Source organism: Castor canadensis, chromosome 8 (assembly GCF_047511655.1).
Source record: "Castor canadensis chromosome 8, mCasCan1.hap1v2, whole genome shotgun sequence".
In the NCBI taxonomy this organism is placed as follows: Eukaryota; Metazoa; Chordata; class Mammalia; order Rodentia; family Castoridae; genus Castor; species Castor canadensis.
The window spans coordinates 50,649,260-50,674,303 of NC_133393.1; the positions used below are offsets into that span (position 1 = coordinate 50,649,260).

The following is a 25,044-nucleotide window of genomic DNA, read 5'->3' on the forward strand; positions in this document are numbered from 1 at the left end:
GCAAGATGGTGCACTTCCTAGGAGAACACAGAAGCTGCCTTCAAGAGTACATGACATCTAGGCAGCCCCAGATCTCCATAGCAGAGACCCAGCTGGACAGACCAAAATGGAGATAGGCCCATAAGGATTCCCCAAGCATGGCCAGAAGGCAAAGGAAGGCAAGGTAACCAGGGAAAGGGGTCCTTTGAAGTCAGAGGGGAATGTCAGAGGATCCTCCACATGGGGTGTTGCAGTGGAATTAGCTGGAGAAGGTAAGAACAGGTCCTGGGATCACAGCTGACCTCAGGAAGCACCCCTACATCTACCTTGGGGTGCTTGCCTGGTCCAGAAGAAATTGAAGAGCTATGTAAAGTATAAGACCACTCCCCGTGGCTGTGCCAAGCAGGTGGCTCTATCACAGGAGTCTGGGATGAGAACATAACCTCTGCAAACAGAGCCATTTAAATGGTTTACATTACTCTTTGCTTTGATTTTTTCAGTTTTCTAAATTGGAAAGGTTTTTCCTTAAGAGTCCAACCTCAACTAAAGAGAAAAGGAAATTTCCTTCATTTCCAATAAGGGTAGGCTATGAAAAGGGGATAAATCCCTTCAGGATAGGTCCTGGACACCCCTCATTTCCTGAACCAAGAGAGCACTGATGCCCAAAGCTAGCAGGAAATGACAGAGCCCAAGAGCACCCTGCTGCCAGCCTGCTCCCAATGACCCAGTGCTAGTGGCTGGAAGTCATCTGCACCTACTGTCCCCTGGGGTTGACCTAAGATTGTGTAGAAGGGGAAGAAGGAAGAGGTTTTGAGAGAGCATGCTTGGAACACAAGCAGAATGGTGCAAAGAGGAGCGGGGGGACTAAAAAGTCAGTTTGCCCCAGCAGGGAAGGTCCATGATCCAACAAGAAACCCTGTGGTCCTCCTTCATGAAGTCCAGAAATGGCTCACCCACATAATGGTCTTTAATTCAAAATGAGTCCCAGACAAATATGGCTTCATCCCAAGGATGGCTAGGACCCACATGCCCCCATAAGCACCTCAGAAAGTCTTCCCATCTTATCAGATAAAGTGTGGGATAGCTAGTTAAACTGAATTTCAAATAAATGAGTAATTATTACTAGCATAAAATTATTTGCTGTTTATCTGAAATTTAAATTTAACTAGAAATCCTCTATGTTAACTTGCTAAATCTAGTAGCCATCAGTTGTCATTTCTCCAGTTTTAAAAGATGGACAGGGCTGGACTGGGGTCAAATGATGTGACATCCCAGAAGGTCGGCTGGGTTGCTTCTAGGGCTTATTTGGCCCTTCCTGATTGTGTCAGTGCTTCTGGCCAAGCCAACTGGTTTGACCAGAAGAAAATTTCTTGTTCCTGGACCTGGGAATCCAAAGACAAGTCATGCTCCAGGTACAGTGTGATCAGTGATGCCACCATAGATGCTCACTTGGTCCACTTTGTCATCCTTGGTGTTGGCTCCTCCTTGGGCTGAGAGCAAGACAGTATGAACTGTGGGCAACATCACTTCACACATGGCCACGTATTGGCAAGAGTTTTGAGATATAAGAGAAAAACAGGACAAAAGTGCAGGAGTTTCTCAGGATCCCTTAGCATCCTATGTCTTTAGATTCTTGGCCAAGGAAGAATAAGAAAAGACGTGCAGAAGAGAGTCAAAGAGTAAACATATCAGTTTATGAGGAAGTTATCTCATATCATTAGCATATGAAGAATAACAAGAAGAGTAAATGTAGCAACCATGTAAAAAGGTACCATCAAAACTGACTGATGGGGCTGGTCGAGTGACTCAAGTGGTAGAGCACCTGCCTAGCAAGTGTGAGGCCCAGAGTTCAAACCCCAGTACCCCCCAAAAAAAAATTAAAAACAAAAAACTGACTGACAGATAATAGCCAAAAAGAGTCTGGGACTCTCTGACCACAATTGTTAATTATTTTCTAAAGTGTAGCATGACTCCTGATTAGTGGACTAAAAACACCTAGTTTGCTTTTTCTACCTTTGGGAAATTGCCTGTTGCTGTCAAATGCACCACATGCAAAACTCAGGAGAATTTTCTCCCTGCCTTACAAAGGAGAACACTGGTGGATTTATGGAAATACTTCCCTGTTGGGCCATCTTAGCATATGAGATGATCCATGAACTTGACCTTCATTCACTCTTTTATCTGAGTCTCTTCTATAAGTCTTTCCATAAAGTGGAGAACTATTTATCCAGGAACAAAACTACTTGATCAGTATAGATGCTTCTCAAATGTCATTTAAAAATAGTTATTCAAGAATATTCCCAAATGGCCCATACTCTAGTACTGTAAGACAGCATCAAGAAGATGCACACCGGCTGCTGTACCCCCAGCCTTTCCTAGATTTCCCTAAAAGTAAAAACCATACAAGTGCCACTTTAAAGTTTTGAAATGTCAAATCCTAAATCAAAGTTTTTCAGATTTGATGCCCAATATTCTATGACATATGAGTGTAAGGTTGATATCAATAATGAAAGTCTAAAAAAAAAAAAACCCCTCCTGAATTTTATCTTCTACTAAAGCATCTCTCTGAGGAGCTCACATCTAACCAGAGCATACACTATAAAAGTAAAACCCTCCTTCATGTTCATAAGCATCTTCATGGTATCCTTTGCTCCAGAAACAGATATTTATTTAAAAAAAAACTTGCATTTAATCTCAAAGTACTTTTGAGAATACTTTTAATCAACCTTTCAACCAGAGGAAAGGGGGTATCTTAGTCTGTTTCGTATTGCCATAACAGAATACCACAGACTGGGGAATGGATAAAGAACAGAGACTTTTTCCTTATAGATCTGGAGACTGGGAAATGCAAGGTTGGGGGACTGCATCTGGTGAGACTGTTCATGCTGTACCATCCCATGTGGAAGGTGAAGAAAGAAGGTCAGGCAAGGACAGAGGAAGAAGGAAAGGGAGATAAAACAAGAGAGGGACTGACTTACTTTATAACAACATCCACTCATGATAATGAAGCCACTCCCCTGATAAAAACATTAATCCATCCACGAAGCAGAGCCCTTGTGACCACATCACCTCTTAAAGATTCCCCCTCTCACCAAAGTTACACTGGAGATTGAATTTCCAACACTTGAATTTTGGGGTACACACTCAAATCCGTAGCATGGGTATCTGGAGAAATCAGGGGGCTGTTTTAACTAAGCAGACCTTGGTCTGCTCTTACTTCTGGCCCACACAATCTTTGTAACCTTGGGCAAATGGAACTGCCTGGCCTTCAAATTCCTGGAGTCACAAAGAATGGCATTCAGCTTCATGCAACCGGAAACCCAACCACACTTTGGAGACTGGTTTGGTTGTAATGTAGGATTTCCTATCCAAAACATGGAAGGCCTTCCCAGCTAGTTAGTTTCCTTTTTTGTCTCCTAACAAGGTAGTAAGAGTTTTCTCCCTATGTTATTGTAAGTGACTTACCTAAAAAGAGTTTCATTTTCTCAAAATTGTAACCTCCTAGGATGGTGCTACAACCCCAGGATAACATCAACCTCCCAGCTCCTCCATTATTTACTCTCCGCTACCCTAAGCCTGTGGCTTCCATCCTTACTTGCTATCCTTTGGTGATAAGATGATTGTTCCACCTCCAGGCTCACACAAAGAAACAGGGGAAAGAAGGAGAAAGGAAAACCAGCCTCCCCAGAAACTCCGAGTTTATGTCTGCACATTTCATAGAGCTGGCCTGTGTCCCGTGACCTGCAAGGGACGAAGGAAACTGCTGTTTCACCAGGTATCTTGCAACCACACATACAATTAAAGTTTAGTTGGTAAGAAGGGTAAAGTAGATGCTGATCAGCAGACAACGTCTGCTCCTTGTCCCATACAAAAGCTGCTCTGAGCTCCTATCCTGCTATTCAATTCACTGGAACTCAACAAATACACAGCAGGGGCTGGGAGTCCAGCTCGGGAGTAGAGAGCATGTTTTGCACGTGCAAGACTCTGGGTTCAATCCCAGCACCAAAACAAAACCAAACACAAACACTTTCTGACTGCATACTGTCTGGGCAGTCCCCTAGGTGCTGGGGACACACCACTGACTACCTATGAATACAATTAGTAAGACAAGAAATCGTAATTGCCTTGAACCACAAATCAAATGAAAAAGCCTGGGCAAACTGACACCCGACACAAACAGAGGCTTCTCTTTCTCATTTGATGAGAACAATGCCCAGCAAAAGAAAGTGATGGGCAAGGACTGTCTGATTGCAACCTGAATTATAAATTCTACCTGTTAGTTTCCGCTGACTTCTCTGATTCACTGTTTTAGTATGAATGCCCCAACTCTGCTCAGGACAATGAGCAAGAGGAGCCCATCTTGGAGGGGAGAAGTAAGATCACGATTTCAAAGCCTTTGGTGTCCTGTCAGGTGAACTGGCAGTCCTGGGGGCAATAGAGCATCAGGACACCTTCCCAGGCAGTCTGTTTCCATATCACCATGTAAGTTAAAACTCAGATGAGAACCTTGAAACCTTCAAGTCCTGCTGCTGCCAGGGTAGGCTGGTACAAGTCTTTCAGAAAGCAGCTAGAAGAGCAGGTGGAGAGCACCCAGGCCTTCAGACTCACCAATGCAACACTCTGATTTCACCTCTAGTAGTCAAGCCTGTGAAAATTATTCAAACTCTTCTAAGATGTTCGCTGCGGCATTTGGCATAATAACACACCAGAGGAACTGTCTAAATATTCATCAGGAGGAGAATATATAGGTAAATTATGGTGCATACTCTCAATAAAATGTTATACAACCACTAACTATGATGGCTATAAAGACCATCTCATCAAGAAAAATGCTTATGTGAATGTTATGTGAAAACTGCAACATGCATACTTATATGTAAACTGTCATTACAGTTTTTAAGTATGCACACAAGGAAGAAATACCTAACAACTGACAATGGTGGGTAAGCTATTATGTGATTATGGGTGGTCAGATTTCAGGTGACTTACTTCTCTTAGTCTTCAGATTTTTATGTGTGTTTAAACAGCACGAATAGGGAAAATAATTCATAATTTGAAATGCTGAAGGGAAGTAAGCGCTTTGTGAACTATTTCACCTTCACTGACGTGGCATATAAATTCTGGGGGGAAATATTAACCTGGTAGGTAAGTCTTTCAATGGTGTAGTATTGTTTAGAAGATAGTCAGGTGTGGTGACTCACATCTGTAACCCTGCCTACTCAGGAAACACAGATAGGGCAACCAGGGCAAAAACATCCAGAGACCTCATCTCAGCCAATAAAAAGTCGGTGTGGTGGCATGCACCTGTCACCCCTGCTAAGCAGGAAACAGGAACAGGAAGACCTGAGCATTTGAAAAATACTTAAAATGGCTGAGGGTGTGACTCAAGTGGGAGAGCACCTGTCTAGCAAGCATGAGGCCATGAGTTTAAACCTGTACTACAAAAAAAGAAAAAGACAGCAAAAAGAGGAGACAAGAGAAGGTGATATCTGTATATCTGTTCTGAATCTTGCCAAATTTGGTAGGACTCACCTTTAATCTATTTCTAACAATCTAATAGAATTTAAGGAGGATCTTTTCTCTATACTTAGATTTCTAAGTTAAAAAAAAAAAACAAAACAAAAATGTTTCCCTAAGTCAAGCAAAATCTTATGGCAACAGTCCAGATTTTTCAGGCCAAATAGCCACAATTTCCCCTGAATCATTTGGATGAATGGAGCAAAAGATTTCCTTTTAGCACAAGTATGATTTCATTTTACAGTGCAGAACAGGTATTACCTGCTTCCCCATTTTCTCTTTCCATCAGAATTGCCTGAGCCAGGCGAGCCAATGCACTGCAATCACAGGTGTTATTTCCACACCTTACCAGCTTGTCCTAACCTGCACAAGCAGTCACACTGGAGAGAGGATGTTCATAAACTACAAGAGGGTGGAAATTCAGCAGCCTCAACCAGGACCTGGACACAAATGATGGAGTTCTCCCTCAATTCTTCCCCCAACCTGGGCTGAGAGCTAGGGATCCTGGAAACTCTTCCGCAAACTGCTGGGGTGAGTTCAGATCTTTGATTGTCTCCCCAGTGTCTTCAGGACACTTAAGTGATTTACAGATCTGTGCTTGGTCTCCTATTATTAGGTACATGAGAAAGAGGAAGTCCTTGCCTTCGGGGAGCTTGCAGCTCACTAAGAAAGGAAGATGGCCATGATACATCACACACACACACACACACAGTCACACCACACACAGATAGAATACCTGGCCATGATGAAAAGGTGAAGAGTGGAGAGGTAGATGTGGGCTAAGAAAAGACTCAATCCCAAGGTTACAAATTCAAATGCAGGAGATCCAGCACAGACAAGGTAGATTGTGAAGCCTGTTATGGAGGCTGTGTCTAGTGTGATGTCTGAGCACCCAGGTTCTCTGCCTTAGGGAACGTGGAAGGAGCTTTTGAGAATCAGACGTGCACTATGGAACCCTAGCACAGACAACATACCCATAACAGTCACACAAATACTTACATATAATTTCCAAAGACTCACAGGCAACATCTAGACCAGCCATCCATGGACTTCCTAGAGTGCACAGTAAGATTGTAATAATTATATTGAGCATTGTTTGCATTTCATGTTCTGAACATCTATTCTATCCTTTAAGCTTCACCACAAAACTACAGCATAGCCCAGAACTAGCGGCCTGTAATCCTAAGTACTTGCAGGCTGAGTATAAGAGGATCATGGTTGAGGCCAGCTTTCGCAGGGAGTTCAAAAGACCCCATCTCAACCAATAGGTAGGCATGGTGGTGCACATCTGTCATCCAAGCGATGGCAGGAAGCATAAAATAGGAGGATCAAGGTCTAGGCCTAGAGATTCCAAGATGGCGGCTAGAGGTAGGAAGCAGAAAGCGAGCCTCCTATAGTGAAATCTTGGAGAGATGCTGGAGACACACTTTGCAGGCATAATCACCGAGAAAAGGCATAACTTTGATTCCTCCACATCTCCAGCCGGTGCAGAGAATCTCCACTTCATGTTAAATGGAGAAACAAGGAGGGCCCCCGGGGCCGCCAGTGGCCTGCGCCCATACAGCTTGGGAAGACGCGGACCAGGTGAGCTTCGCGGTACCGCGGTAGCCCCACAGACAAGCCTGGGCCAGAGCAGCATAGCCCCCTGGACAGACTGACCTCCACCCAGGGGAAAAAAAAAAGAGAAACTGAGTAATAAGCAATAAGAACAGTTAAGACACGCTGGAAAGAGGGTGGGGCGCCCTGAGCGCTGAAGATTGGGGGAAGGGAATCCTTCCCAGAACTGTAAATAAACAAGCCGGGCGGGCCGGAGAGCCTCTGGCGGGAGTGGGGCGCACGCCCAGCAACCAGGAGCGGGGAAGCTTGTGAGAGGAGGGAAGACCCACTTCCCACGTGAACTGTAAACAAACATGGCGGCCGGCAGGAGCAGCAGCACCGCCCAGTAAGCAGGAGTAGGAAAGCTTCTGAAAGTGGCAGTGGGAGGAAAACTTCAGAGGAGAGGGGGGAAGACCCACCTCCCACATGAACTGTAAATAAACACGCAGGCCTGACAACGCGGGGCAGTGTCACCTTTCCCAGTGCTTGGAAAGGGGAAAGCCTGTAGCAGAGGCTCCCACACAGGAGAACTCTGAGCAAACAAAGCCTGTGGGACCAGGTGAGTGCTAGCTCACCCCAGAGAGCTGCATAAATAACGCCGCCAGCTACAGGCTGAGAGCAGCAGGCAGGCAAGCCACAGTTGCAGATACCACTCTCAGAACTGCCTCCAGACGCTTTTTTTTTCTCTTTCTCCCTACCTTTGATGAGAGAACAACCGAATTACACCTGCAAGCTGAAAAACTTACTGAAACTGTATTGCATTTGAACTGGGGACACTTGCTGGGGCTTTTTGTTTGTTTTTTGTTTTTTGTTTTTTGGGTGTGTGTGTGTGTGTGTGTGTGTGTGTGAGTTTGTAGTTTTGTTCTACTTTATGCATCCCCTTTGATGAGACAACTACAGAACAACATCTGAGGCACCAACTCCAGGACTGGAGATTGAGATGGACACCCAAATTATTAAGACTGAAACTGCATTGCATATAAACTTGGAAGTTTTTTGGTTTTTTTTTTTTTTAATTTTCTATTTTCCATTTTATTTTAATTCATTTTTATATATAGATATTACTTTCAGTTACTTATTTTTATTTTTTTATCTTTGATTTTTCAATCCTCTCTCTGTCTCTCTAATGTCTGTTCAGCTTACTGTCGATTAGTACACTAACACTCCCTGTTTATACCTTTGAAACTCTCTTGTCTGATACCTTGTTCTGCTTTCTCCCTCTTGTCTGTATATTTGTTTTCCCCTTTTCTTTAACTTCTTGCTTTCCATCTCAGCTCACTCTTCCATTCTAAATATTACCATTGTTATTATTACAAGCTAGAAAATACTTAATTACACACAGTACAGGGACAGTAACAACACCAAGGACAATGACAGGAAGACAGAAAAAACAGGGAAACCAGTTTCCCCACAGCAAAAAATTAGTACAGGAACCAGAGGGGAATGAAGAGAACAGAAACTCAGATCCAGACTCCAACAAAATGAAGATAAACTATGCCAAAGGACCCAGTGAAGCCCACAAGAATAATTTAAAAGAAGACATACTACAAGTACTCAATGAGAATTTTATAGAGATGATACTGGATAGGGTCAACCAAAATGTACAGGAGACACTCAAGAAATTCCAAGACAATAAAAATAGAGAATTTGAAAAAGCAAAAGAAGAAATAAAGGAAACCATAGAAGCACTGTATAAACACCAAAGTGAAAGACAGAACACAATGAATAAATGGATAAATGAACTCAGGACAAAAATAGACAACAATAAAGAAGAAAACTGCCAGGATATGGAAAACCTCAGAAAAAAGAACGAAACAGAAGTGCAAAACAAAACGGAAGGCCAATCAAGCAGAATAGAACAAACAGAAGACAGAATCTCAGAACTTGAAGATGAAATGGTAATTAAAGGAAAAACTGAAGAACTATTAATTAAACAACTCAAGACCTGTGAAAAGAAAATGCAAGAACTCACCGACTCCATCAAAAGACCAAACTTGAGAATCATGGGCATCGAAGAAGGAGAAGAGGTGCAAGCGAAGGGAATGTGTAATATATTCAACAAAATAATAATGGAAAATTTCCCAAATCTAGAGAAAGATATTCCCATACAGATGCAAGAGGCCTCCAGGACACCAAACAGACCAGATCAAAATAGAACTACTTCACGACATATCATCATTAAAACAACAAGTTCAGAAACTAAGGAAAGAATATTGAAGGCTGTAAGAGAGAAAAAACAAGTAACATACAAAGGTAAACCCATCAAATCACAGCAGACTTCTCAACAGAAACAATAAAAGCAAGAAGAGCGTGGGGTGAGATCTTCCGGGCACTGAATGAAAATAACTTCAACCCCAGGATACTCTACCCAGCAAAGCTATCATTCAAAATAGATGGAGCAATACAAGTCTTCCATGATAAGCAGAAACTAAAACAATATGTGACCACAAAGCCACCATTACAAAAGATTCTGCAAGGGATCCTGCACACAGAAAGTGACACCCAACTTAACCATGAAAAGACAGGCAGCACCAAACCACAGGATAAGAAAAAGCAAGACAGTAGAGAGTAACATCAAGTTAGGTATACACAATCAAACCTTCAAACAACTAAGACAACTAAATGGCAGGAATCACCACATACCTATCAGTACTAACGCTTAATGTTAATGGACTTAATTCACCCATCAAAAGACACCGTTTGACGAAATGGATTAAAAAAGAAGATCCAACAATTTGTTGCTTACAGGAGACCCATCTCACTGACAGAAATAAGCATATGCTTAGGGTGAAAGGCTGGAAGAAGATTTACCAAGCCAATGGCCCCCGAAAACAAGCAGGAGTAGCAATACTTATCTCTGACAAAGTAGACTTCAAACCTACATTGATCAAACGAGATAAAGAAGGACATTCCATACTAATAAAATGGGAAATAGACCAAAAGGAAATAATAATCATCAATCTGTACACACCCAATGTCAATGCACCCAATTTCATCAAACATACCCTGAAAGACCTAAAAGCATATATAAATGCCAACACAGTGGTTGTGGGAGACTTTAACACTCCATTATCATCAATAGATAGGTCATCCAAACAAAAACTCAATAAAGAAATCCAAGATCTAAAATATGCAATAGATCAAATGGACCTAGTAGATGTCTACAGAACATTTCATCCAACCTCTACACAATATACATTCTTCTCAGCAGCCCATGGAACCTTCTCCAAAATAGATCATATCCTAGGGCACAAAGCAAGCCTCAGCAAATATAAGAAAATAGAAATAATACCGTGCATACTATCTGACCACAATGCAGTAAAAGTAGAACTCAACAACAAAAGTAAAGACAAAAAACATGCAAACAGCTGGAAATTAAATAACTCATTACTTAATGAAGAGTGGATCATCGATGCAATAAAAGAGGAAATTAAAAAGTTCCTGGAAGTCAATGAAAATGAAAACACAACCTACCGGAACCTATGGGACACAGCTAAGGCAGTCTTGAGAGGAAAATTTGTAGCCATGAGTGCATATATTAAAAAGATTGAAAGATCCCAAATCAATGACCTAATTATACATCTCAAACTCCTAGAAAAACAAGAACAAGCAAATCCCAAAACAACTAGAAGGAGAGAAATAATAAAAATAAGAGCTGAAATCAACGAAATAGAAACCAAAAAAACCATACAAAGAATTAATGAAACAAAAAGTTGGTTCTTTGAAAAAATAAACAAGATCGATAGACCCCTGGCAAACCTGACTAAAATGAGGAGAGAAAAAACCCAAATTAGTAGAATTAGGAATACAAAAGGGGAGATAACAACAAACACCATGGAAGTCCAGGAAATCATCAGAGACTACTTTGAGAACCTATATTCAAATAAATTTGAAAATCTAAAAGAAATGGACAGATTTCTAGATACATATGACCATCCAAAACTGAACCAAGAGGAAATTAATCACCTGAATAGACCTATAACACAAAATGAAATTGAAGCAGCAATCAAGAGTCTCCCCAAAAAGAAAAGTCCAGGACCTGATGGATTCTCTGCTGAATTCTATCAGACCTTTAAAGAAGAACTGACACCAACCCTCCTTAAACTGCTCCACGAAATAGAAAGGGAAGGAAAACTGCCAAACACATTTTATGAAGCCAGTATTACACTTATCCCAAAACCAGGCAAAGACACCTCCAAAAAGGAGAACTATAGGCCAATCTCCTTAATGAACATTGATGCAAAAATCCTCAACAAAATAATGGCAAACCAAATTCAACAACACATCAAAAAGATTATTCACCACGACCAAGTAGGCTTCATCCCAGGGATGCAGGGGTGGTTCAACATACGAAAATCAATAAACGTAATAAACCACATTAACAGAAGCAAAGACAAAAACCACTTGATCGTCTCAATAGATGCAGAAAAAGCATCTAAAGATGTTTGATAAGATCCAACATCATTTCATGATAAAAGCTGTAAGAAAACTAGGAATAGAAGGAAAGTTCCTCAACATTATAAAAGCTATATATGACAAACCTACAGCCAGCATTATACTTAAGGGAGAAAAATTAAAACCATTCCCTCTAAAATCAGGAACCAGACAAGGATGCCCACTATCTCCACTCTTATTCAACATAGTACTGGAATTCCTAGCCAGAGCAATTAGGCAAGAAGAAGGAATAAAAGGAATACAAATAGGTAAAGAAACTGTCAAAATATCCCTATTTGCAGATGACATGATCCTATACCTTAAAGACCCAAAAAACTCTACTCAGAAGCTTCTAGACATCATCAATAGCTATAGCAAGGTAGCAGGATATAAAATCAACATAGAAAAATCATTAGCATTTCTATATACTAACAATGAGCAAATGGAAAAAGAATGTATGAAAATAATTCCATTTACAATAGCCTCAAACAAAATCAAATACCTAGGTGTAAACCTAACAAAAGATGTGAAAGACCTCTACAAGGAAAACTATACACTTCTGAAGAAAGAGATTGAGGAAGACTATAGAAAGTGGAGAGATCTCCCATGCTCATGGATTGGTAGAATCAACATAGTAAAAATGTCTATACTCCCAAAAGTAATCTACATGTTTAATGCAATTCCCATCAAAATTCCAATGACATTCATTAAAGAGATTGAAAAATCTACCATTAAATTTATGTGGAAACACAAGAGGCCATGAATAGCCAAGGCAATACTCAGTCAAAAGAACAATGCTGGAGATATCACGATACCTGACTTCAAACTATATTACAAAGCAATAACAATAAAAACAGCATGGTACTTGCACAAAAACAGACATGAAGACCAGTGGAACAGAATAGAGGATCCAGATATGAAGCCACACAACTATAAGCAACTTATCTTTGACAAAGGAGCTAAAAATATACGATGGAGAAATAGCAGCCTCTTCAACAAAAACTGCTGGGAAAACTGGTTAGCAGTCTGCAAAAAACTGAAACTAGATCCATGTATATCACCCTATACCAAGATTAACTCTAAATGGATCAAGGATCTTAATATCAGACCCCAAACTCTTAAGTTGATACAAGAAAGAGTAGGAAATACTCTGGAGTTAGTAGGTATAGGTAAGAACTTTCTCAATGAAACCCCAGCAGCACAGCAACTAAGAGATAGCATAGATAAATGGGACCTCATAAAACTAAAAAGCTTCTGTTCATCAAAAGAAATGGTCTCTAAACTGAAGAGAACACCCACAGAGTGGGAGAAAATATTTGCCAACTATACATCAGACAAAGGACTGATAACCAGAATATACAGGGAACTTAAAAAACTAAATTCTCCCAAAACTAATGAACCAATAAAGAAATGGGCACGTGAACTAAACAGAACTTTCTCAAAAGAAGAAATTCAAATGGCCAGAAAACACATGAAAAAATGCTCACCATCTCTAGCAATAAAGGAAATGCAAATTAAAACCACACTAAGATTCCACCTCACCCCTGTGAGAATAGCCATCGTCAGCAACACCACCAACAACAGGTGTTGGCGAGGATGCGGGGAAAAAGGAACCCTCTTACACTGTTGGTGGGAATGTAGACTAGTACAACCACTCTGGAAAAAAATTTGGAGGCTACTTAAAAAGCTGGACATCGATCTACCATTTGATCCAGTAATACCACTCTTGGGGATATACCCAAAAGACTGTTACTCCAGAGGCACCTGCACATCCATGTTTATTGCGGCACTATTCACAATAGCCAAGTTATGGAAACAGCCAAGATGCCCCAGCACTGACGAATGGATTAAGAAAATGTGGTATCTATACACAATGGAATTTTATGCAGCCATGAAGAAGAACGAAATGTTATCATTCGCTGGTAAATGGATGGAATTGGAGAACATCATTCTGAGTGAGGTTAGCCTGGCTCAAAAAACCAAAAATCGTATGTTCTCCCTCATATGTGGACATTAGATCAAGGGCAAACACAACAAGGGGATTGGACTATGAGCACATGATAAAAGCTTTAGCACACAAGGGAGGGGTGAGGATAGGTAAGACACCTAAAAAACTAGCTAGCATTTGTTGCCCTTAATGCAGAGAAACTAAAGCAGATACCTTAAAGCAACTGAGGCCAATAGGAAAAGGGGAACAGGTACTAGAGAAAAGGTTAGATCAAAAAGAGTTAACCTAGAAGGTAACACCCACGCACAGGAAATCAATGTGAGTCAATGCCCTGTATAGCTATCCTTATCTCAACCAGCAAAAACCCTTGTTCCTTCCTATTATTGCTTATACTCTCTCTACAACAAAATTAGAGATAAGGGCAAAATAGTTTCTGCTGGGTATTGGGGGGGGAGAGGGAGGAGGCGGAGTGAGTGTTAAGGGAGGGGGTAGGGAAAGGGGGAGAAATGAACTAAGCCTTGTATGCACATATGAATAATAAAAGAAAAATGAAAAAAAAAAAAAGGCTAGAGGTGGAGCTCAAGTGCCTGTCTTATAAGCACAAAGCCCTGAGTTGAAACCCCAGTACCACCAAAAAAAAACACACACAGCATATCCCAGCACTCAAGAGGCTGAAGCAGGATGATCTCAAGTTCAAGGCCAACCTAAGATACATAGCAAGACTCTCTAAAAACAGAAACAGAAAGCCTATAACATCTGAAGCATTGATTAAATCGTACAGATAAGGAAATCAAAACTAAGAGAAGTTACTTACCCAAATTACAAGGTGAATTCAAGCAGCCAAGTCTGTCCTCTTTCAAATAACAACTGGCAGAGGTAGGCACCATTCATACCTCCACCACCATTTCACAGATGAGAAAATCGAGGCCTTGGGAGGCTTAATAACTCACCCAGGGTCATGCGAACCACAGATTAAGAGTCCCTTGACAAAGAGACAAGAAAGAAGGAAGAATCTTTGAAATCCCAGGTGAGGCATTTTTGTGGGGAAGGCTTTTGAAGCAAAAGATTTAAAGCCTGGTGTAGTGTGTAGTCATCTCTCCCTGATGGGAGGTGAGGGAAGGCTGCAATTGGCACTGTACCTTTTGGCATGACCTAAAGAAGCCTGAGAAGTCAGAGATGCCCAGAGCCCAGCCAACATGGGTAAGAGAGAGCTGATGTCACTGTAAGGACAACGTGCAACTTGGAAGGAGTTCCAGAGCTCTGAAGCCCAGGCCAGAGTTGGATATGACACAAGGGGAGCTGAGCAGTGACTGTCTGACTTGCAGCAGTGACAATGTATCTCTGCAGCCATCAGTGTACTAGCAACAGACCCTGTGTGCTGTGGGGCCCACCAGAGGGATGGGTTGTTCATCCTTCAAGGGTCAAAGCAGCAAAGAAACTGAGACAAAAATCACCAAGGTCAAGCTGGAGAGTGTGCTCTCGTCACAGCACTTGTGTCCCGAGAGTCCGCACTTCCTTAACCTTGAAGGTGATGGCCAAAGGTACAAAACTTCAGCCATGCAAGATCTGTAAGTTCTAGGAATTTAAGGCACCACCCTGGGCACGGGATTAACAATATTGCATTGTATATTTAAAATTTTGGTAAGAGGATAGATCTTATGTTAACCACTCTTATCACAAAAGAAAAACAAACCAAAAAATAATAATAATAAAAACCCAAACACATAAGGGGGTGAGAGGACACTTCTGTTAGGGTGATTCACTTATGGCATGTTTGTGATGATGGCTTCATGGGCGTACACATGACTCCAAGCACATCGAGTTGTCTACATGAAATTTCTACAGCTTCTGTATGCTGATCAAACCTTAGTAAAGCAGTGAAGAGCAAAGTCACGAGGGACTGCCTATTGAACGATGCTGTTTATGTGAAATAGGCAGCACAGGCAAGTCAACGGACAAAGACTATAGATCAGAGGTTGCCTAGGGCTCAGGGTAATTAAAGGGTGATGGCTGAGTGGGGGCGGGGCTTCTTTTGGGGTTGGGACAATGTTTTAAAATTGATTGTGGTGACAGTTTCACAACTCTGTTAATGTACTAAAGCCATTGAATTGTACACTTTGAATGAATTTTATTATACAGGAATTAAATCTTTTTTTAAATTGACTTTTTTATTGTGCTGGGTGGGGCGAATTATATTTTGATTAAACTTTTTAACAAGATAAAATATTTCTAAGTGCCACATTGGGAAACATTCAAGCCAGTGACAATACTGGAGTCTCACTACATTTTAGAATGGAAGTGGTGTCAACTACCATATTCACTAGGCTTAGAGCTAAGAACATGGGACTAGCTTCAGAAGTCAAGTTCACTGTCAAAGGATAAATATCTGCCAAAATTAAGGATAGCCAAAGCCAGGCACAGTGGCTGACACCTGTAATACTAGCTAATCAGGAGGTGGAAATCAGGAGGATCTTGGTTCAAGGCCAGCCCAGACAAAGAAATTAGTGAGGCCCCCATCTCAATGAATAAGCTGGCAGGTAAGCCAGATAAAAGCAAGACTCTATCTAAAAAATAACTGAAGCAAAAAAAAGTCTGGGATGTGGTTCAATTGACAGAGCACTTGACTAGCAAGTGCAAGATCCTGAGTTCAAACCCCAGACCAAAAAAAAAAGTTGAAAAATAGGGCTATCAGAGCAGAAGACTACTTATAATTGGATCAGTGTGAAATGTTTTGCTTTAATTTGTATGTAAATCTCACCTCCCACATTAAACCCAAAGAACACAGGATAGATAAGTGTTTAAATTATCAGTTCTAGTGGCAAAACATTCCTGTGCAATCCCTGCTAGTTACATGACCTTGAACAAGTTCCTAACGTGTTCCTGCAGCCTGTTTTCATCCATTTTATGAGATGGGTGATATTGATTATTCCCACAAGTTGTTGAGAGGATTAAACAAAATCATGTGTACAGCGTCCGGCCCAGAACAAGCACTCGTAACTGTTATTTATTATAAACTTTTGAAGACAAGGACCTGGATGCCCTTGGTATATCTAGTTCAATGTCTAGACATTCAATATTTAATGAATGAAGAGATCATTTTGCAGTTGTATGGAGCAATTTCTCCCCAAAGGCTATCCACAAGCATATCTCTTTAAGTAACACTCCAACATTTAAAAAATCAGATTTTATTTTTTCAGACCAAAGAAAGCCATGGAGCTATGGCGGAGCTAGTCCTGAACCTGAGAAGAATAGGACTCTGTGCAGTCAGAATTTACAATTATTGAAAAGAAGTAAAATCACATTCTCTCCTAGTAGCAGAAAGAGCACTCAGAGACCTCCCACCAACATCTTATCTCATTTTGATCTTATAAAGTACAAGAAAAGAAAACCAAAAAACAAAACTCTTCCGATGTTCTACTGCTGTGAACCCCAACTGTGTTCAGGAATCAAGCAGAAGAGAAATTATCGCCTCTTGTGCCCAGCTCTCTTCACAAGGCAAATTAACTCGGAAATGAAAATCATGGGATCCTGTGACTGATGCTCAGCAGACTACCTGGCGCACAGTAGGTCTCAGCAGGTAATTGCTGGTAAAAATCTTGTCATTATTAAAAAACAACGTGTCGCCTATGCACCCATCCCTGGGAAGGCAGGTTTAGCTTTTTCTCCCTTCCTCCTCCTCAAAGCACTGGACACCAAGCACGGGCAGCCAACCACCGCCTCTGCTCCATGGGTCCTGCATGGGCCACGTGGCGGGACTCTTCCCCAGGCTCCTGGCTCCAGCCATTCAGAATGACAAGGGTGGGTATCCTGTTCCAAGCATGTTGGTGGGTCTTCAGAAAATCAGCCTGCTTGGTGTTGCGATGAGCAGTCAGAAGCAGAAGTTGATGTGACATCCAGAAGCTTGGGCTTCTCTGATTATTGATAATTGGGGTATTATTTATGTGAAAAGGGCAGGGAGTGGACCCATTGTGTCTGCACTGTGAGAAGCAGCTACACAGCCACAGCTCTCCAGTTTGTCAAGCCAAATAAAAACCACTCAGGGAGGTTCTCCAAAGAACACTGATAAGCATTTGGAAAGAGAGTGTTGCAAGCAGAAAACATGTGCCACCGTGAACATAGCACATTCAGAGAGGTCCAGCCAAGGAGAAGCATTTACAGACAAAACAGGGCTGGGGCAGAGCTCAGTGGCTACAGCGCTTGCCTGGCATGCATGAAGCATGGGGTTCAATCCTAACACAGGCAAAAATAAATATAAGTATATATGTAAACATGTATTTGTATGTATATGGAGGCTTACATGAGTATTTTGAAAGGATAATCTAATCCTTGGCTGCAATGATTAACTAGTGGCCTCCATTGCTGGGAGATGTCCTGGCAGTACTTTTTGCTTGAGGTTGAGGTTCTGAAAGAGTCTTTTTTTTTTAATGGGTGGTCCTGGTGTTTGAACTCAGGGCCTCACACTTGACGCAAGCACTTGAGCCACTCCTCCAGCCCTTTGTTCTTCAGTTATTTTTTGGAAAGGACTGCATGTTTTGCCCATAGTCTTGGATTGTGGGATCCTTCTACGTCACCATTCCCAGAGTATTTGTTGAGATGGGTACTCACTAACTTTTTGCCCAGGCTGGCCTGGAACCAAAATCCACTATATCTCCACCTCCTGAGTACCTGGGATTTCAACTGTGAGCCACCACACCCAGCCTGGCAGAGTCTTTTGTGACAGTCACTACCAGGGAATCAAGCTTTCATGCTAACCTGCCCGCTGTATTTACTTTAGGGTTTGATTTTTTGGTAGGCTTGACACAAGCAACTCCATTTTGATTCTGCCAACTTGCAAATTTCTTTCAAAAGTTAATTCCATGAAGCATCTATTTTTATGTATCTCAATTAATAAAAGTCATACAGTAGCTGGGCACCAGTGGCTCATGCTTGAAATCCTAGCTACTTAGGAGGTTGAGATCAGGAGGATTGTGATTTGAGAACAACCTGAGCAAATAGTTCATGAGACCCCCATCTCCAAAATAACCAGAGCAAAAATGAACTGGAATGTGGCTCAAGCATAGAGTACCTGCTTTTCAAGAACAAAACCTTGAGTTCAAATCCCAGTCCCACCAAACAATAAAAGTAGAACCACTTGAAACTTGGGTCCAGGAGGCAGGGTAAACCCCATACCTGTAAAGCCAGCATGGTCACCAATGGCTTGTCTTCCCTTGGTTGCCTCTCACATGTTTCGGATCAGCTCTTGTTTTATTTGGAAGTGTCAGACTCCTAACTGTAGACTGATCCAGATGCAGCTGGGTTTGCTCGGCCTCTGTGGTATTAGCCAACCCAGGGCTTTTGGAATTTATTTGTCTATATATACTTTTTCCAGTCTTTAAACTGCCTTCTTGAAGTATGAGTAACATACAAAAGGCTGTCACTATTTAATGTATATAACTGATGTATTTGGAGAGAAGTGTGCTCTCATGTGACCGTCTTCACAGTCAACATCAATGCCAGGAGTACGTCTATTCCCTCTAAAAAGTTCCTCCTGCCCCATTTGGGTTTTTTGTTGTTGTTGTTGTTTTGTTTTATCTTTCTCTTCCTTTGTGAGTGGATCATAAGGTGCAATTTACCCTCTTAGCAAATTTTTAAGTATATTACATGACGGTGTCCATCATCTGCCTTATATTTTGTAGCATATGTCCAGGACTTACTTATTTTTTATAACTGAAACGTTTTAGCCTTTAACAAACATTCCGCAACCCTATCAGCTCCTGGCAACATTATTCTATTCTTGGATTCTACAAGTCTGTCTACTTTAGAATCCACATATGTGTAAAATCACATGTGTTTGTCTTTCTGTGCCTGGCTCATCTCACTCAGCAGAATGTTCTCCAGGTCCTGCATGTTGTTTTCAATGGTAGGATTTCCTTCTTTTTATAGTGGAATAATATTCCATTGTATGCATACACCACCTTCTGTTTATCCATCCACCCAACAGTGGACATTTAAGTTGTTCTCACACCTTGGCTATAGTGAATAACGCTGCAGTGAACATGAGAGAATAGACAGAAATTCAAATTTCTTTGGATATATACTCAGGATTGTGATTGATGGATCATATGATTCTGTTTTCTAATTTTTATTGTAGTAAAATACACATACCATAAAATGTATAACCATGATAAATGTGCAGTTCAGTGACAATAAGTGTGTTCACATTATTGTACACATATTGCCATCATCATCTCTAGAACTTTTCATCTTGCAAAACAGGAACTATGATCATTAAGCAATTCTCCCCTCCACCAGCCCCAGCAGCCACCATTCTACTTTCTGTTTCTACCACATTATATCTTATCTGACTGAGACCATATGGATTTATCTTTTTGTAACTGGTTTATTTCCCTTAGCATAACGTCCTCAAGATTCATCCATGTTGTAGAACGAGTCAGAATTTCTTCCCGTTTTTTAAAGACTGAAAACTACTCCATTGTGTGGGTATTTCCACTCACCTGTCATGGATGCTTACCCATGCATTCTAAAGTTAGGACATAGATGTTAAAGCTCAGATGTCTAGCCTCTCTTGACAGCTCTGGAAACCTTCCAATGCAGGGCTCTCATTCTTAAATGGCAGCAACCAATTGGGTCTGAGCTGCAGATATCACTGTTAGGATGAGCTCTCTAGTCTCCACCAAACTTTGTTTATTCTCCCACCTGAGTATCTCATCTATGTATGTTACCTACTGGACCTTTGTATGACTATGAGTTGCTCTGTAAAACCTGCATGGGATTTTTTTTTTTTGTGCTATTTTCCAGGCCAGCTGTGCACTTGGATGACTGCTGTGTTAATATAGGGTTGTTCACAGGCTGTGAGGAATCAGATAAGAAAGAGAAGGTATGAAGCACCTGGCATCCTGCCTGGACTCCACCATATACACCACACAGTCCCTGCCTCATCCAGTGCACTCAGTAAGCTTAGAGCTCTCAGCTCTGACACCACCGAGTGACCCATTGGCACTGGTACTTTCAGGGACCCCCAGGACATCTTGAGATGGAAAGTAACCAGTCTTTCTTTTCAAATATGGTCCTCAGAGGCCCAGAGTTGCACCTGTGGATAAAGCTCATGATTTTAGCTATGCCATATCTTTGTCTCAAGCTGGGCTCCATTTAATCCCCAACAAATAAGAAATGTCCTCCAGCAGGAAAAGTTTTCAAGAACTTCTCTTTGTAGCATGTTCCCACATTTAACAACACTTTGTATCAGGAACCTGGTTCATATTCAACTCAAACCACTGTTAGAACAGGGAAAGGCATCTCATCTTAGTTAATTCTTAAGAGAAATATGCAAGAACTGCTCACCATCTCTTGAAAAACATCCCTTTGTGGACAAAGTACTGTTAGGAACTCACCATGCAGCCTTCTCTTCTAAACAGCAAATCTATTCCTCAGCCTTTGAATTATTCTTGGTGTTCTCACTTGCACTTTCTTTGAGTTCTCTGCATCTTTTTGGATTCACGTAACTCAAACTAAAGGCAGAATTCTAGCAAGGTTCCCAGCAATGCTAAGTGTAAAGAAGATGACTTCAGTTTCTAACTGCGTAATCTACTTTTATACTTGATTTCCAAAGCAGAGCACTCTATTGCTGAGTCATAAGCAGCCCAGGGTATGTTGGTTTTTCAGATATTTTTCAGCTCTATAGGCATCTACCCTGTCATGGCTCATTGTACATTTGAAAGGTTGGGGTTTTCCTCTGCAAGCACAGTACTATTTACTTATGCATTAGTCAGCTTTGCAATAGTGTAGTGAAATAACTGAAGTAATGAAGTTACAAAGATAAAAGTTTGTTTGGGCTCATCGTTCTGGATATTCCTGTCCAAGATTGAGTAGCCCTACTGCTTTGAGCTTCTGGTGAGTGTAGCACATCACTTACTTCATGAGTCAGAAATCAGGAGAGTGAAGACCAACCAGGGCACACCCCCTATAACTTAAGTCTCCATCTCCTCCCAGTCCACAGCTCCTCCCAGTAGTGCACCCTAGGGACCAGGCCTTTGGCACACAGTTCTATGAGGAACACTCGCCAAAACCATAGTAATTTGTCTCTTCCCAACTTCACTTTTGTTGGTTTCTCTCCATTCTAAGTAACCCCTTTGAATCCTGAACCCACAAGACACTGATTCTGATTATCCCCTTCTGAGCTTGATGAAATCACATGATGCTCAGGAAGGTGCTCTCTCTTTCACCTCTGCCTCCCCAAGAATGCCCTCCCATGCTTAGTGATGGGAGAGAGCTCTTCCCATCACTTATTCAGCTAAGTCTTTTGTGGACTGACAGCCTTTCTAGGCATTTTGTGGTTTTTGGACTAAGAGCATGAAGCAACAGCATTGCCTAGGAGCTTTTTAGAAATGCTTCCCTCCACACCTACTGAGCCAGAATCTACTTTAACAGTAAGTCAACTGGTTTATATGGGGATGGAAGTTCAAGAGACACTGATTTGTATTAACCAGTTTTATTGGTAATATTTTTAATTGAAATCTTTTCCCAAATCATAAGAACAGTGCCCCAATTTATATGCCAACCTATTAGTCCACTCATTGGTTATAGGAGAGCTGCTAGTTTTATGAGGCAAATTCTTTAGGAAGTTAAGATCATATAATTTTGATGAAAATTTATTTCAACTCAATATTTGCTGAGTACCTACTATGAGCTTGAGCACAGATATGCACAAAGTGGATCTCATCTTTGAATAATTTATAATTTGTTAACTGGTGTCCTATGGCACAGTAGGGTGACTGTGGCTAACAATAATGTGTTGAATATTTCAAATTACTAGAAGAGAGGATTTTGAAAGTTCTTACCACAAAAAAACTATCCATGTTTATGGTGACAGCTAAATTGCTCTGATTTGATCATTGCACAATGTGCACATGTATTGGAACACCACATGGTATGGTTGAAAAAGAAGAAGAAGAGTGGCTCATCTTTTCATTAGCAAACATACCTCTGTATCATTCCAATGTATGAATTCTCTCTACTCTTATCTAGGACCAGTCACCACACTGACTTGGACAATTTTAGTCTGAGGTGCCTCTGAGACATCCAAGGAGAAATTTGTGCAGCTCAGGCAACCTGGAATTCAGGAGTGAGAATGGAGTACAGATATCAAACTGCAGGTCTTTGGTGCATATGGTATCTGAAGACACAGGAAGGAATAAGACCCATGTGTTGCCTTTAATTCCTTGTTTCCAGTAAGGGAGAGGGGGTGAGAATAATGAATGCACCACTGGAGTGAGTGCAGATAGAGAAGGGGTCTGAGGATGAAGCCAGGCTGTGTAAAATGCTACAGATAGTAAGATGAGGCCTGAGAATTGCCCTTCAGATTTGGCAATGTCAAGGCTTTTATGATTGGATGAGAGAAGCCTGTTTGGAGTGGGCTGCAGAGAGCAGGTGAGAGAAGGTGGGAGAGCTTACTTCTATGGCACTGTAAAGGAGATCTGCTGACAAATGGGCTGGAAGAGAAAAGGGACAGGGGATATTTTAAAGTGCTTTTACAGTCATCTTTTAAGTTTAATTTAATAACTATTTTAAACACCTTGATTGAGATATACTTTACATACCATTAAATTCAACCACTTTAAAGGTGCAATTCAGTGATTTACCAAGTTGTGTAACTACCATTATAAATCAGTTTTGGAACATTTCTATTATCCCAATAAAATCTTTTGTACCCATTTGTAGTTAATTTGACTCTCACCTCCAGCTTTAGGCACAGATGTATCTATTCTTTGTCTCTATATGGCCTTGCTTTTCATGGGAATGTAGTTTAAATGAAATTGTGGTATGTTGTCTTTTGTGTTAGGGTTCTTTACTTTAGCATGGAGTTCATGTTGCAAGTATCAGCATTTGTTCCTTTTTATTGCCACATAGAATTCTAAGGCTATGGTATATTTTGCTTATCCATTCACCAGTTGATGGGCACTGAGTTACAGAAGGTTATTATTGAAGATGAGAATATATTATTTTCTTGGACTGTATTAGGAAAAAAATCACAGATTGAGTGGTTAAAAGAGCAGGTCTTTTCCCTCTCTTTTTCTCTTTCTTTCTTTCTCTCCCTCTTCCTTCCTTCCTTCCTTCTCTAGAAACTGGAAGCTCAAGATCAGGGTGCCAGCACAGTTGGGTTCTGGTGACAGCCCTTTTCTTGCCTTAAAGATGGCCACCTTTTCACAGTGACCTCACATAGCCTTTCCTCTCTCTCTCTCTCTCTCTCTCTCTCTCTCTCTCTGTGTGTGTGTGTGTGTGTGTGTGTGTGTGTGTGGAGAGAGAGAGAGAGAGAGAGAGAGAGAGAGAGAGAGAGAGAGAGAATGAGAGGACAACTACAAAAGTAAAATCTTTGAGTAGACAGCAGGAGATGGGATTCAGTGTGGTGACTGGTCCTAGATAAGAGTAGAGAGAATTCATACATTGGAATGATACAGAGGTATGTTTGCTAATGAAAAGATGAGCCACTCTTCTTCTTCTTTTTCAACCATACCATGTGGTGTTCCAATACATGTGTACGTTGTGCAATGATCAAATCAGAGCAATTTAGCTGTCACCATAAACATGGATAGTTTTTTTGTGGTAAGAACTTCTCAGTAACCAGCACCATTGTTCACCCAGTTGCTGAGGCCAAAGTCTTGGAGTTATCCTTGACATTGTACCCGGCCCCTACCCTATCTACAGCAAATCTAGTTTGATCTCATTCAAAACATATTTTCAACCTAACCATTGTCACCTTCCACTGGACCCTCTTTGCCTAAGCAGCCATCATATCATGCCTGGACCGGGCCACAGCCTCCTAAATAACTTCTTCTCCATCTGCTCCCTAGAACCAGGACAGTACTATTGAACTGTATGTGAAGCTGTCCCCCGTCCCCCAGCAGGTTCAGCCTACCCCTGTGGAAGTGATAGTGCATTTGAGGGGAAGGACAGTGACTCTGTCCTGAGGGCCCAGCTAGCTGTAGGGGACAAGGAAAAGGGTAATGTTGACAGATCACAGAGGGCAGCAGACAGTAGATGCGGTCAGGCAGGAGAGGCCCCAAAGGAGATGGATAGTTGCTGTCTTCCTTACAATGCGAGAGGTACTCTCACTGGGGCTGAGGTTTGGGGGAGCCCTCTGGATCGATCAGGGCTGGAGCAAGAGTTGTACTTTTAGCTTATGTTATATTATTTTATTTTATTTTTATGATACTGGGGGTTGGAATCAGGGCCTTCCCTTTGCTAGACAGGTTCTTTACCACTTGAACCACTCTGCCAGCCATTTTTGTGTTGATTATTTCCTTGAAATAGGGTCATTATGCCCAGACCAGCCTGAACTGCCATCCTGCTATTTGTGCTTCCCAGTGCAGCTGGGACTGAGAAGCCTGTGCCACCATGTCCAGGCACTGGATGAGATGCAGTCACAAATCTTCCTACACAGATGACCTTGAACCACAGTCAATCCTCCAGAGCTCCACCTCTCAAGTAGATAGGATTACAGGCTTGAATCACTGCATCCTGTAGAGTTGGAAAGAGGAGAAAGGGGGAGAGAGAAGTGGAAGGAGAGAGAGAAA

At 41.5% G+C, this 25,044-nt stretch overlaps 1 long non-coding RNA gene across 1 annotated transcript; it reads left to right on the forward strand.

Annotated features, from left to right (window-relative positions):
- Positions 1 to 23,685, forward strand: LOC141425706 (uncharacterized). The gene is made up of 6 exons (XR_012450786.1): positions 1 to 163; positions 3,615 to 3,754; positions 5,786 to 6,027; positions 6,979 to 7,080; positions 16,848 to 17,051; positions 20,273 to 23,685. It is a non-coding gene; the product is annotated as an uncharacterized lncRNA (long non-coding RNA).
- The last annotated feature ends 1,359 nt before the right edge of the window (positions 23,686 to 25,044 follow it).